The sequence below is a fragment of the Rhodnius prolixus genome, unplaced genomic scaffold (assembly GCF_049639745.1).
Source record: "Rhodnius prolixus isolate KJV_2025 unplaced genomic scaffold, Rpr scaffold_6, whole genome shotgun sequence".
In the NCBI taxonomy this organism is placed as follows: domain Eukaryota; kingdom Metazoa; phylum Arthropoda; class Insecta; order Hemiptera; family Reduviidae; genus Rhodnius; species Rhodnius prolixus.
In genome coordinates this window covers 38,366,486-38,381,281 of record NW_027411634.1, presented here as the reverse complement: position 1 = coordinate 38,381,281, position 14,796 = coordinate 38,366,486, and the positions used below count along the sequence as shown (strand labels likewise).

General features: G+C 35.9%; 1 protein-coding gene across 6 annotated transcripts in view; it reads right to left on the bottom strand.

Moving 5' to 3' along the window:
• The window catches only part of wge (BAH domain and coiled-coil containing protein winged eye), a 205,445-nt gene that overhangs the window by 159,782 nt on the left and 30,867 nt on the right, over window positions 1–14,796 (bottom strand). For all 6 annotated transcript variants that reach the window (XM_074140775.1, XM_074140774.1, XM_074140773.1 and 3 more), the window contains exon 2: window positions 10,571–10,680. The gene's annotated coding sequence lies outside the window, so the exon portion shown is untranslated. The remainder of the gene's footprint in view (window positions 1–10,570; window positions 10,681–14,796) is intronic.

Below are 14,796 nucleotides of genomic sequence, written 5' to 3'. Positions count from 1 at the left end.
ATTCTTTTCTTTTAAGCATCTTACTTAAGCAATCTTGACTGCCTGTAATACTACTTTTACCAAAATGTGAAGTAACACTTCATTACGGTAACACAATATTTTGTTTATAAAAAATAGTAAATATCTAGAATTTGCGCACGTTTATTAACTACTAAATATAATACAGTGGCAGGCGCCACGGTAGCCGAGCGGTTAAGAGGCTAGACCCGCAATGCTAAGATGTATTGTTGGTTAGTGGGTTCGATTCCTGGTGTCCTAGGCCTTATATTTTATTTATAATGGTTAATAAAAAAGGTTCAGACCTCAGTACCGAGCATGATTTCATTTTGCACAGAATTCAAAGCTCTTTTCTTCCTTGTAAAAGCTCTTGCGTCCCCTAGTTAACTAGAGCAATGCATACTTGAAGCGGTGAAAGATTTTGAAATGAGCACAGAATGCTCTGCTATAATCTGTAAGCCCCCTAAGAGATTGCAGAAAAAGTCGCTTGCAGTGACTATAATGACGTTGTAAACTATTGGTTGTTTTGCTCCCTGCGTTCGGCGACGTGTATGCACGTCATTGTTTGATTTTAATTACGCACACTGTAGGGTTTTTTTAAAAAATTAAATTCCACGCTTAACTGGTTAAGTTGTTTCATTTTGGTATTATTAATGTAAGGTGCTATATTTTCGCAATTATTTTTTTTTAGGAGGGGGCTTTCTGTTTAATGTGTTGCTTAAGTCGAGTTTATAATCTCAACCGGAAATAAACTTTTACTTGATCGATTGTTCACGTTTTGTGATTTAAAAAACAAAAACCAAAAAAATAGCTCCATCATCTTTAAAAATTGAATTAATGGCAGTTTTGGGGGAGGAGCCTCTTGATAATTTAAATTTCAGCGAAATATACTGGTTTTTACAAAACCTTTTTTTTTTCTAAATTAATTTCTTTTAAATTTAGAACACCCAAACAAGCTACCGCGCCATATGTTACCTTGGAATCGTTTAATGTATATTTATCGTGCTGTAATGTTTATTTTTAAAAACGAGTTATGGTGTTCCCAAAAAAACTTTTGGGATGAACAGAGAGTTCGTGGCGAGGGAGAACTAGGGAACTAATATGGATGTCTATCCTTTTTTATTTTTATTTTTTGACGAACTCCTAATATGGTGTTTTAGTGTTGCTTCGTCTAAACACCAGTAAAGTTTGTATTTTTCTAAAGATTTTTTTTTTTTTGTCCAGGTCAAAAAGATGGAATAGTGGGGGAAGAATTGTGGCCTTGAGTGTTGTTGGGTCAAAGCGACCAAATGGGACCATACTCTTGGGTCCCCCATCTCCTTAAAGCTCCCCTACTGCTGTATATATAAAAAAAAAAAATAATCTGGTACTACACACTCACAAGACTTTATGTTACTTCTATTTCCAGAGCTATAACTGGAAATATAGTCATCAGCTGTTCAGCTTACCCTTAATTATATTACAAAATTAATTACCATGGTAACAGAATTAAGATGAAAGTGCATGTAAGGGTATTTCCGGTTAAGAGGATATTTCGACGGCAACTATTAGGTAAACGTGGATGAACGCAAACGATAGATTGAGCTCTTCCTGCAATAAATTTACCTATAGTTTAACAGTAAAGGGGCAGAGCTATTTTGATCTTCTCTCAATCTGGAAGATTTGTATGAAAGTTTTGTACCATTTTTTTGGTTAACGCTGTCGGATGTGCTGCGTATTTGTGCGTAAATGTGGAAGTACGTAATTAAAAAAAAAAATAATAAAGTCGAAACAGCATGAAAAGATAAAACGTGACATCCAACATAGAAATCAACACAGATAGATAAGATGATGTAGAGGCCGAAGGTGTGCTCAGTACAGCATTATAGCCGAACAGCAGGTGAATACTTTCAAGATATTGATGGAGGTGAACAAACTGCGAGAGATTGATTGCGTGAGTGAGAGAGAAAGAGAGACTGACAGACTCCATGCTGTTTCAGAAGTTGAAATGGCAGCCTTATAGCCCCTATCTTCGTAATCTTTAATTAAGAGCAGGGAGCTCGCTACATTGCTACAGTCCGGAGAACCTAACTATCAAAAGCATGCGTTGACATTGAGTTACTAATTATAGTAACCATTTGCAATTAAATTTATACTAACTTTTAAAAAAACTCGTTTTTAAGTAAACTTTGAAAAACTGAAAAATTGATTCAGTACAGTGTACTTCCGCTTGATCGATCTTACTGCAGTGACCTCTATCGGAATCTAAACGAAACAAAAATTTGAACTTCCTTTTATTTTTTTAATTAGTACTGGAAAAAAGATAAATACATTGAATTCTACCCTCTGGAGTAAAGAAATAAGAAGGCCCAGAAAGAAGAAGATCTGCCATGCTTTTGTAGGAAATGTATAGTGACATAAGCGACGGAAACCTGGAAAATAGCCAAAATTTTGGAAAATAGCTTGCTAGTCCCTGTGACGGACATCTGGAGAAGTTGTGGTTTATCTATTCCTAACTCTTTGATTAGAGATCAAAGGAGGCGTAAAGAGAAACATGGTGCATACTATAGGATCAATTAATACTAAATTCTTTGCTACCAAAACTTGCGCTGAGGAAAATCTACGAAATGATCCTAGAAATAGGGAATTTTACATCTTTTTCGGACAGTCAAGCTGCTCTGAAGGCTCTTCCTCCTTCAGGAACTACCTCTTCTCTGGTTTGGGATTGTAAAGAGGCCTTAGAACAATTGGCTCGGCACAATAAAGTCCGACTGAAATGGGTGCCGGGCCATGTGGGGATTAAGGGGGGATGAAATAGCTGATCAACTGGCCAGGAATGGAGCTAGTATTACTTTTTTATTGGCCCGGAACCAGTCCTGGGGATCACCGAGGGTGCAGTTCGTGAGGCTCTCAGAGATTGGATCTGGAGAGAACATGAAAAGCAAAAGGTGATGTTTCCTGGGGTCAAACAAGGTATGATTATTATGCCCTGACTGTTTAAACAAAGAACCAAAGTGACTCTAGGTTTGGGCAGGAATCAGATCACTCTGATTACAGGCCTATTCACAGGGCACGGAAGGTTCAGGAAGCACCTGCACAAGGTAGAGCTTATAAGCTCGTAACCGTTGTGCACATGATGTCAGGAAGAGGAGGAAACGGCATCTCATCACTTGCTATTCGATTGCAATCGAGTGGCTACACTATGAAATCATTGGGACTTTAAGGCCAAAGGAGATTGTAGCGCAGAAGAAACTGGTAGGGAAAGTCCTCAACCTCTTAAGTAGGGGAGGTTTCATCTAGTAGACTTAAAGGGGAAGTCAAAATAAGCCTCTTTTGGCTGTGGTGCCGTGGGACGTGGGTCCCGTCCCGCTTTATCTAATCTAATCTAACAGGATCTAATAGTGAAATGGTACGACCATCTAATGAGGATGGAAGAAGATTGCTAGCCAAAACTTGTTTACAACTACTTCCCAAAGGGAAGACGCAAACGAGGCAGGCCTGGAAAACGCTGCAAACAGCCTGTAGAGTCAAGCGTATCTGCTAGAAAGAGATAGACTGTACCAGAAATCATTTTAAGATTCACGGATATGATCTAACATGCACCCGAAAAATACATTTTTTTCTCTTACCAACAACCCTCAAATCGATTACTTCCGGTGAAAGTACAAACTAGAGAGAACCTGCTCGATTGCAGTACCTTCTCTTACTGCATCAGAATAAGAGGAAGTGAATAGAGGTTATATAACCTACACATTTTATTCGCCCCTTTTTTTTTTTGAATAAGGAAATGCACAAACCCGGAGCAGTATAACGAGCCTGATGGATATCGACTACCTCCAAAGAAAGAAATGCAACCTCGGATCTATTAACATTAAAAAGAAAGCAGCCCATGAACTGGTTTCCTACAAAGAAGCAAGAGAACTGGGGGAAGGCCTAAAAATCAAAGCAGTTAATAAAGGGGTTAGCAAAATTATACTGACGTGCAGGAAGTTACAGGAAGTAAGCATCGTGTAAGTGCATAAAACCAGAAATGGCTTCTTCTCCATTCAGCGTTCACCCCCTCGTAGATGTTGAGATGGGCCTGTTATCATCAAAGTGGCGATGTAATAATCGGAAAGAAAAAGCCGGATTGGATAAAGCTCAGTTTCAATACTAGAACCACCACTTCTAATAAAAGTCTTAAGCATTTATCGTGTGTCTTTCTCTAAAAGTGAAAGCGTCAAATTTGGACTAAAAAAATACAAGCTTTAAAGCACCAATGTCTACAAATACACACACACCGGTTTGTGAAAATCCCTTTTTTTGAGGGGGGATGCAGGGAACCTCAAAATGAATATTTCCGGTACAACAATTGACGCGATTGCAGCACTTCCTCTTTACATTATCTCCAAAAAAAATAAAGAAGATAAAACAAAATTTCAAGTAACAGCCAACAGGCCTATTTAAAAATATCTTTAATGTGCCACAATTAATTTATTATATTCTTTAATAAGTCTTTTCTTAATTGAAAGCAGTTTAATAAAATAAATACATTCGATTACTTCTATTGATGGAACAACATTTAAAAGCTACTAGTTTCATCAAGGTGATGACTCAACAAACAAAAACACATCAGACGGAACTCTCCTTAAAGATTTAGAGGAAATAAACAATACCAAAGTCTCCTCTTCTTATCTTCTTGAAACAGGACTAATGTGGTACAGAGGCATACAAAAACAAAACACACACAACCCGCGTCCAATAATACATCACACAGGTTTCCGGTTTATCCTAAAGGACGATGCAAAATTAGAATATTAATTTCCTCCTGCTAAATTAAGGCCCCGCCGAGTAATCAATACTAAAATGGTGCTTTAGAGTGATGTCTTACCATCCTCCTATTTGACAGAAATGCGATTAATCAAAATTAACTGAAAAAAAAAGTCGGGGAAAGGATCAGCTCTCTGGTTAGCGTACTGGATTCCCATTCGAGGGTTAGAATCCTGCTGCAGGTACTTGGGATATTCCGTACCTAGGAGCTTCTTACAGCTCCCTGACCTAAACAGTGTTGTCTATAAACAAGTGAACACTACCCGAAGTTCGGCAATGCACTGGGCGCCAAATAACCTTAGATGCTGTTGACCAGTTTGAATTATTCGCTTAAGCAACTTCCGGCCCCATTGGTGTAACTCACTTGAAAGAAAAGCCTGAGCTTCCTGCGTCCATTTATTTATTTTTTTTTTTGTACAATTTTATGCAAAAACCACTTTTCTGGACTAAGAAAAGGAAAAAAGCGATTATTTTCTGTGGAAACTCAGTTTTTTCACTAGATTTTCTCTTATCACAGTTTAGGGAATAAAAATTTTCTTCCAAATATTTTGAGCGAAAAAAGAAATCTCAAAAAAAAAATACGAAATTAATTTTTTTTAAAAAAGCACTTCCGCTTATCATCAAATTTTACTAACATATTCATTTCCGGTTAATGTTAACACAGATAATGAGGCCACAGTCATTACACTTAAATGAATGAAAATGAGGGAAACTTAATTCCCACTTTCCTTTACGTTAAGAGGAGGTATTTTCCTTGGAAAATATAAGATTACATTTTGCAATAAACAAACGAGTTAGAGAAAATTCCAAAAGAAAACTTGATGCCATGGTATCAACGAATCTATAAACAGCAGATATCAACTTCCTGCGATTTCCTGTTTATGCGGAAGGCTGCTCAGTTTCGTACAAAACCAACAAAAATAAAAAACTTTTCCACAGCCTCTATGAACCTAAACCTGATATTTCCGGTAAGAGCGTAATACAGAAAATATGGCGTCAGCGTAATTATTTCATCTGAAGCAAAAGAAAGTAAATTTAAAAACCAAAATCGTAATGAATTGCACCATAAGGTTATTTTTATTATAGTTATAATCACTTAATGACATACCATAGGTGATTATACACAATTTAGGATTAGTCACTAATGTAACGTGATGAGCTCATCAAATGACATATCAAGAATTATGTCAAACAAGACTTTATGTAATAAACATTACTCAACATACAGACAAAATTCTAGTGTGCAATAATTGTAAAAAAGATAACGAGTTAAATGCAGTAATTCATTTTAATCGAAGTTTAAATAATCGGAAAGAAAAAGCCGGATTGGATAAAGCTCAGTTTCAATACTAGAACCACCACTTTTAATAAAAGTCTTAAGCATTTATCGTGTGTCTTTCTCTAAAAGTAAAAGCGTTAAATTTGGGCTATAAAAATACACGATTTTGAGTACTTCAAAGCGATTATTTTGTGACGTATCTCCCACTCTAAACAATTTGTGACGTAATTAAGATGAAAATTAATGTGGGTACTTGTGGTGTGAATGTTACATTAGATCAATAGACCAGCGAAGCTAATATGTAATATGGTACTGGGTTCGATTCCCGGTTTCTAGGCCATGGATTTTATTTAATGGTTAATAAAAGAAATTTACAGTAAAGTATGTTTGCTAGTCACCTCCGTCCACGTTACCTAATGGTAGTTAAACGTTAAGCCCCGCCTGAAAAAATAGGCGATTACTTTACTTTACTTTAGTTACTTACATTAGATCACGGACAGGAGAGTAAAGGCTCGAATTCCTGGTTTATATTTAGAAACCACACGATACGATGTGCCCACCGTAGAGTGAAGCTAGTGAACCTAGTCCTGGATACCAACAAAATACCTGAAATCTCTAAAAAAAACCTAAAACGAATATTTCAGGTAAGAACTTGAACGAATTTGAGTTGCGCTTTTAACACCAAACTACCCATTATAAAGTAGCAGAGAACAACTTAGGCGAACACCTCGGAAAATGGAGATTATCGTTTCAAAAAACGGTAAGTGTTCCAATATTCTCCGATTACTTGATGGTGCATTTCCCCGGTTTTAGTCTTACCAAGGGAGAGAAGTTACTATTAACTCAGCCAGAATCACGGGTTGTTATAGTAACTACGGTAGGGGTTCTTCCCAGTCCTGGAAAAGTCAATATCTGCTGGTTTTCATCATTAAGGAAATTAATAGAGCGAATTTTTTTTTCTCCATTTTTCCATTGTTTTTTTATTTTTTGGGAAATATTTATAAGGAATTCGGAAAAATGAAGGATTCGTTTAAATAGTCGTAAGAATTTTTTTGAGTAAATGAAGTTATTCAAATTAAATTCTAGGAATAAATTTTAAAACATTGTTGTCCCACGTAAATACATAACAGGATAGGGATTAATTAGCCAAGTGGTTAGCGATTTGGATTCCCACGCAGAGATCCCGGGTTCAAAACTCAGCTAACGGCCCTCGGAAGCGTCTTGGTGTTATTGCTCAATCCGGGCGCTTAGATGTTTGACGCGCCTTAAAATGAATAAGTAAATTGGTGAAAAGGACTTATAACTACTAATCTCGAGGTTACAACTTTAAATTTTTCTCTAAGCAGAAATTTTTGAAACATAACCAAAATTAACCAGATTAAAAAATTGTTAAATAAATAATTAAATAAAATTACGATTCTGTATTGGTAAACCTTATATAGACAGTGAACTTCCGGTGAAATCGTCCATTTCAACAGTTGCAATATTCGTTCTTATTGGCTGTAAAACCGGAAAAGTAAAAGGATGTGACTATTGAAGCAAATCAAAGGGACCGACAAAGTCGTCGTTTTATCATTTCCCTTTTAATGTACAAAGACGGAATGTTTATAAAGAAATTTCTAAAAAAAAAAAATAACATAAAAATGAAATCGATTTGTCCATCAATACGGGCGAAGTATCAACATAAATTATCTATAGAATGCAAAGGCAATCAGAAATATGACTCTAAAGCAGGGAGATAAAAAAAAAAAGCGTACATATAATTTTCAAGATCAAGTATTCAAAAGGTAAGAAAGAAAATGTCGGCAATCTATTAAAGATGGAAGCCATCCGACTATAAATGATTAATTGAATTAATGAACAGTTTTAATATACAAAATTAATAAAAACAGCCAAGACGAGGATATCAGGAAGATTCGATCAATATAATCGATTCGCTACAGGTTTTGGTCCAGGGCCCTCCTCCCTGGTAATATCTTCTTTTTTTTTTTTCTTTTTTTTCTAATTTTTGCTATGAAGAAAATAAAAAATAACAGAACTTTGGAGCTGATAGTTTATTTTGTATGAGCAGCCATTTTTATAAAATGATTGGGGAGAATACTTGGACGCGTTTTCTATTACGAGTAATTTAAATAAGTGGCTCATAACTTATTTTCCACAAAAACTTACGACAGCATCACCATTCCTCCCTTGAACCCTAGGTAAAGTTAATATTCATGACTATCTCTTTACTGCAAAGATTTGCTAAATGGATACCCCCGCGCGAAGATCTAGGGTTTTGCATCTATCTACTTAGCCCTTAGATGTTTCTTTTTCCTAGGAGCTTGTTACATCTCATTCTCCGGTAAACATAGAGAACATGGCGTGGAGGCTGGAGAAAAGCTCCAGGCGCAAATGATCTCAGAAGTGGACGCCCCATAATTAAACCAAAAGAAAATTAGGTTTTTTTCCGTCACTGTTATAATTATTATTATTCTTTTCATAGAACACCGGAAACCATCGCTTCGAGGATCCTAACTGTATAAACGCCATTACAATTTTATGTAAAATTTTTGCAAAAACTGTTTATTGTTGATAATTTGCAATACAGTCGAACCTCCTATAAAGGACCCTCTCACTAGCGACCACCTCCATTTACGGACCAGTTTTTGGATTTCCCCGTTTTACCCCTATACACTTTCTATATAAAAGAACCTCCGCCGTCTAACGGTCACTTTACATAGCGACCGCGGACATTCATTTTGGGGGACGGATTATATCATTTCACCTCCCATCAACGACCACCTTATTATTAAAAGTTCCTTTGACGGCGGTGATAAAAATAATTATCCCCTCTCAAGTTTTTTGTCTATTTTTCTGGTTTTTCCTAAAGTTTCCTATTTAAGCTCCACACATCTTGTACCATTTTAATCATTTTTCAATATAACTTGGGATGAACAATATTATTTTTTCCCGATATGTCTCTCAAACGAAAGTGATTAACACTAGAAGAGAAAATAAATGTGTTGGAAGATTTTGCAAAAACCAAATCGAGCCATCGTCATCTTGCCGAAAGGTTTGTTCTATTTTTCTAATAATAGATGATAGTATGATGATAATTTTACCATAAATTACTATTGTTACGAATAAATGTGATGATTATTATAAAAATTATTAATTAAGTCAATAATATGTAGTTTTTTGATAAATTTTATTGGATAATTAAGAAACATTTGATGCATATCATATAGCTGCAATAATTATGCAATTATGTACGTTTTTAAATCTATTAATAATAAATAGATGTTTGGGAAAAACCTCATATTTTTTCATTATGAAACTTGCCTGCACTACTTCTAACGACCACCTCCAAACAGCGGCCACTTTGCTTTCCCCCGCCAGTGTCCGATATTGAGAGGCTAGACTGTTTATATAATCCCTAAAAGACGTGTATGTCTCATAGCTGTTTTTCAATCGTTCCCTCTTGTAGTGTGTTCAACTTTTTCAGGGCAGGGAAAAAAAAGGGGGATTGCTTACTTATTAATGGTCGTACATGGCAACAGTAAATGGGTAAAGGGAGAGAGGAAGAGGGAACAATGCACCACAGACAGAGAGGGAGCACGTCAAAGATGAAGGACTTACGCGCTAACTGACAGACAAACTTCACACCGACAGTTCGATGTCTGTCCAATTTCTTTTTTCTTTTCTTTTCTCATATAACCCTTCATTTCTCGCCAAGTCTTTCTCACTCTCTTTTTGGCCCTTTTCTATGGATTCTCACCCCTTATAACAGTGTCTGACAGACACGTGTTTGAAGTAAGAAGGAAACTGAAAGGGAACAGAACAGAGCTCTAAGATATATATGGTTGCTAAGGACGATTTAACAAGCTAAAATCATGAAAGAAGAGGGAACAACCACAAAAAATATACTACTTTAATTTGCCCTTAAATAATCATACAATCTCGTAACGATTCAATCAGAAGTGCCAATAATTAATTTCTCTTATCTTGGCAATAAAATGTGAAATTTTTCGTATTTTTTACCGGAAATAACAGATTTTGAGAGCCCCAAAAAACAGTTTCGTCCAAAATTGTAGTAGAGAGTCACTTAAATCTATTAATTTGTTCCCCCACCCTGCAATTATCTCGAGAACAGCGCCAAATTTTCTATAAACTATCTTTTTAGTAATAATTTCAATTCAAAAAAAATAATCTCAAATTGTGGTATCTCGGGAAGTCATGTGAGTGATCACTCCCGTTTTTTTGTTTCTGCTCACCATTCAAGGCCTACTAAACAAACCGGAACTAAAAAAAGAAAACAGTCATTGGTCCCAAGATGGGTATTAACTACCCAACATAAACAAAAATTAACTATCCCATTTTAGACAACTGGTTCTCACAATAGGGCGGAGTTACAAGTTAATATGTGTTAATTCCACAATATGGGAACAGATTTATAGTTTACACGTTTTTTTTATGCACAACATTAGAATACATAATAAATAAATAAAAAATGAAAAAAATTACCTTGTGTTCTGGTGAAGAATAAAGTCACCCCATGTGATATGAAGACCGGTTGGTCTGTCCAGCCACCGGATTACAACTTCCTCTTCTTCTAAAATCTCATAACCGGATTACTGTAAACACAAAAAGGAAAAAAAAAAATTATTATTTCGATAATTTCACTGAAAAAACTTAACCTACAATCAATTTGCATCATTTCAATAATTTTGCAATCGATCAATTAGTATTGCGATTAGTAAGCGATTTAACAGTACTTCCGGTAGAGGATCGCCGATATTAAGTCAGATCGCATGGAAGTAATGAAACTATATATAGGGCTTTGAACTTTCAGCGACTTCTTGTGCGTTGTTAGCTGTAGATGAGGATGATGTCGATCAGTAGAGCCACGAAAAGGAGATTTAGGCAGCTATTAATTTATAGGCACGAATGGAATATTGGGATTTGATTAGGGAGGCTGAAGGGCTAAATAAAGATAATGCTACTGTCTACGAGATTAATGGCTAGCATTAACACTAAACTTAGGAACGAGCGTAAATAACAAATAACTAACTGGGGGTAAACTAAATATAAACTATTTCTAACTGGCCGAAATGGATGACGAGTAGAGTTACGTAGTGAAGAATGAATCCTCGTTGAGTAAACGCAATGCTCTGAATGCGATTGAGTGTCCCGAGCGATGGTCTGGCGTCCTTATATACTCTTCTGATAGCTTTGCACAGCTTCTATTGTTCTTCAACCTACCTAGGCTTTAACCCTACTAAAAGAATTGGCTGAACAGAATGACGAGTAGAGTAAGGTCGTGAAGAGAGTAAAGTAAAGTAATTGCCTATTTCTTCAGGCGGGCTTTACGTCCAACTACCAATTAGGTGTCGTGGACGGAGGCGACTAGCAAACATACTTTACTGTGAATTTCTTTTATTAAACTTTAAATAAAATCCAAGGCCTAAGACCGGGAATCGAACCCAGTACCACAATGCATATTAGCTTTGCAGGTCTTGCCTCTAACCGCTCGGCTACCGTGGCGCCTAGGTCGTGAAGAGAGTGTAAGAATGAATCCTCAGTGAGGGAATGCAATGCCCTGAATGCGATTGGGTGTCCCGAGCTTGGCGTCCTTATAAGGGATCGTTAGATTATTAAGTATATATCTGGGACAGCTTCTATTGTTCTTGAGCCTACCTGGGCTTTAACCCTTCTAAAAGAATTGGCTGAACTGGATGACGAGTAGTAGAGTAAGGTCGTGAAGAATGAATCCTCAGTGAGGGAATGCAATGCCTGAATGCGATTGGGTGTCCCGAGCAATTATGAAAGTAAAAAAATACCAATGAAATCAACTGAACAAAATAAATAATAATTTGATTTAGATTATTAAGTATAGGTATATTATTTAGAATATAATAAAGGCAATGAATGACCTTGAGTTAAAAAAAAAAAACAAGCGAATGTTGAATCGAAATTGGGTATCGATTGTGCCAGCTGTAAACTAAATTGAAGAATAGAATCGTCAAGTAATACCCGAGCGATCCAAAGTACCCTCATACCATTTTCCCTAGTGTACACGGGGGGGCCATCTATGTTTCAGATACGTAGGGGGTAGCGGCAAGTGTTCACGTTACGAATCAAATCACCCCACCCTCCTTAATACCCCTCGGGACAATATTGCAATCGGTTCCTCAGGGAATAATCCAGTAGAGAATTTAAAGGAGTGTCTTTCTGAAATTAAGTAACATTAATCTAAGTGGACAAAACTTGCTACTTGGGAATTTATACTGATAATAGTTGTAAGTTGTTGCCTTTGGTGGAAATGAGGAGTTAGCAACTAAACAATATAATAATCGGGAATGCGGGAAGTTGGTCATAATCCCTAACTATCGTCAATAGAAGCCCATTTTGCATAATTCTGCGCTAGAAACTTATTGTAAATTGTGTGGGTGTATTACTAAGGTTAACAGTAGATTTTACTTATGTGTTCATCCAACTTCTGCAGAAAGTTATTACGATCCGATAATCATAGTATTGTTCACAGGTCGAGGGTTGCGTTTCAAATAGTATCGTTTTAGTTTCAGCACAAATAGACTGACAGACATTAATACACACACAAAAAAAAACTGGTTCGAATCCTTCCCTTAACATGCCTTACACTCTCTCCAGAAACTCTGAGAATTTCAAAACCATTTTAACTTCTCAGCAGTTTGTAAATCCCTAAAATAAATGAGGCAGGTCTATTTCGACGTAAATGTGTACAGTAGCGTCAAAAAATCGTCATATTCTCGAAACTATGAGTACAGATAAAAATTAGACCAACTAAACGAAAGGTATATGTGTTTTTCTGGGTTCGAAAATAAGTTAGAACCACGAACCGTTGTAATAAGAGGAAATCCTGTAAAGGTTTCACACCAGAATATGTTCCGTCTACATGTCCAAACATGTACTTCGGGTTAAATTATCCTAATTTAGAAAATCTAACATGATCTCACTTTTACTAGTAAATGTAAATAATCGCAATGCGCACTTGACTCACTCGGGACAGAAAAAAAAAGGTTAACACGAACAAGCTCATAAATAACCTGGCACCATAAATACGATAACTACGTCAGAGGTTGGACACAGGCTGCTCCCGTATTTAAAGGATTACGTAACTTCAGAGTATAAATAAACACAGACACTTGCGATATTTCAAGGTCACTCATTACTGGGGTTTGCGTGAGGGGGAGCAGGAAAAAAAGAGGAGAAAATTTATGCAAGAATTAATACAGGGCTAGAGAAAGGAAATTGGAAAAGTCTTTTTCATTAAATTTACATTTTTACGCTTTCCACAAGGCTATAGATCAAAAAATTATTTCTGGGCAACAAAAGACTAGTTTATACTGCTACCCATCAGGGCGAATGGAATCTCCAAAGAATTCAGTCTCTTCGATCCACAATAAAAGCTTCTTATTACGTCTCTAACCGGACTACACAGATCTTAACATTCCTTTTATCACCCAAGTCACCAAAACACGATACAGGAAACTCCACAAATCCTCTAACTCAAAATCCTTCTTCTAGTCCAGCGTTTCCCAACCTGTGGTACGCGAGTTCCTGGTTGGTGGTACGCGAAAAATAATCAATAATGGCGGACATACAAAACATCATAGAAACGTTTTTTTCCTATAATTCTTAAAAATTATATTAATTAATAATATTATTCAGTAAAGTTGTTAATACACATGTAATACAGTAATAAGGTTAGTCTGTCTCAAGATATACTAGAAAATATTTAACAGGATTAAAATTGTCTTTCATGGAGTATTTTCCCAAAACTTGAAAACACAAATGATAATTGGATTTCAATCCCCCTCTATAAAGAAAATTTAGGAAAAACTACATCATTATCCAATAAAAGATAAAGAAAATTTAATAGAATTATCATGTGACAGAACTTAAATGATAACTATGTAAAGATCTGCTTAAAGAGACTGGATTGTAATGAGTAAGCTCTATCCAAGCAACATTAAATCTAATTGGTACTTACAGGTAGATGGAATGCTTAAAAGAAATTAATTTAGAAGATTTGGGCCCAAATATAATAATCCTAAAGAAGAACTTTGTAAATTAATTAATAATTTTGAAGAGAAAAATATGCACGCAATTTTTAATTATTTAAAACAAGTTTTAAAACTAAGATCTTACACTTTGCAAAGTTTATAAAGTGAACATGAACTTGAACTCCTTTGTAACATTTGTATCTCTACGCAAATAAATATAATAATAATCTTAAAATAACACACTCAGAATAACAAATATCGCTAAATACAATCATTTTTACGAAGTGGTAGAATTTGGCATGATGTACTACCAAGTGGTAGGCGAGCCAAAAAAGGTTGGGAAACGCTGGACTAGAACTAACTTCCTGACAAAACAATCATGACAAAATAACACAAATACCTAAAATACAAGTATTACCGGATATGATGCCATAGAAAAACCCAAACGAATTTGTAAAAATTATGTTTTCACATTTTATGAGCCTCCAAAAAATCTAACATCCGCACAGACGTAATACCTCTACTAAGTAAGAGGAAGTAAAAAATTATAACGGAAACAAAAATGATAGAAAATCTGAATGATAAACTATTTAAATACTTCCACATGTTATCGAAACATAACTTATGGATATTTTCTCCGTAGTGGGGGAAATCAAGAACTCTACCTAGCCTGCTCCAGCTAGAGAAGATAACAAGGAAGGTGTT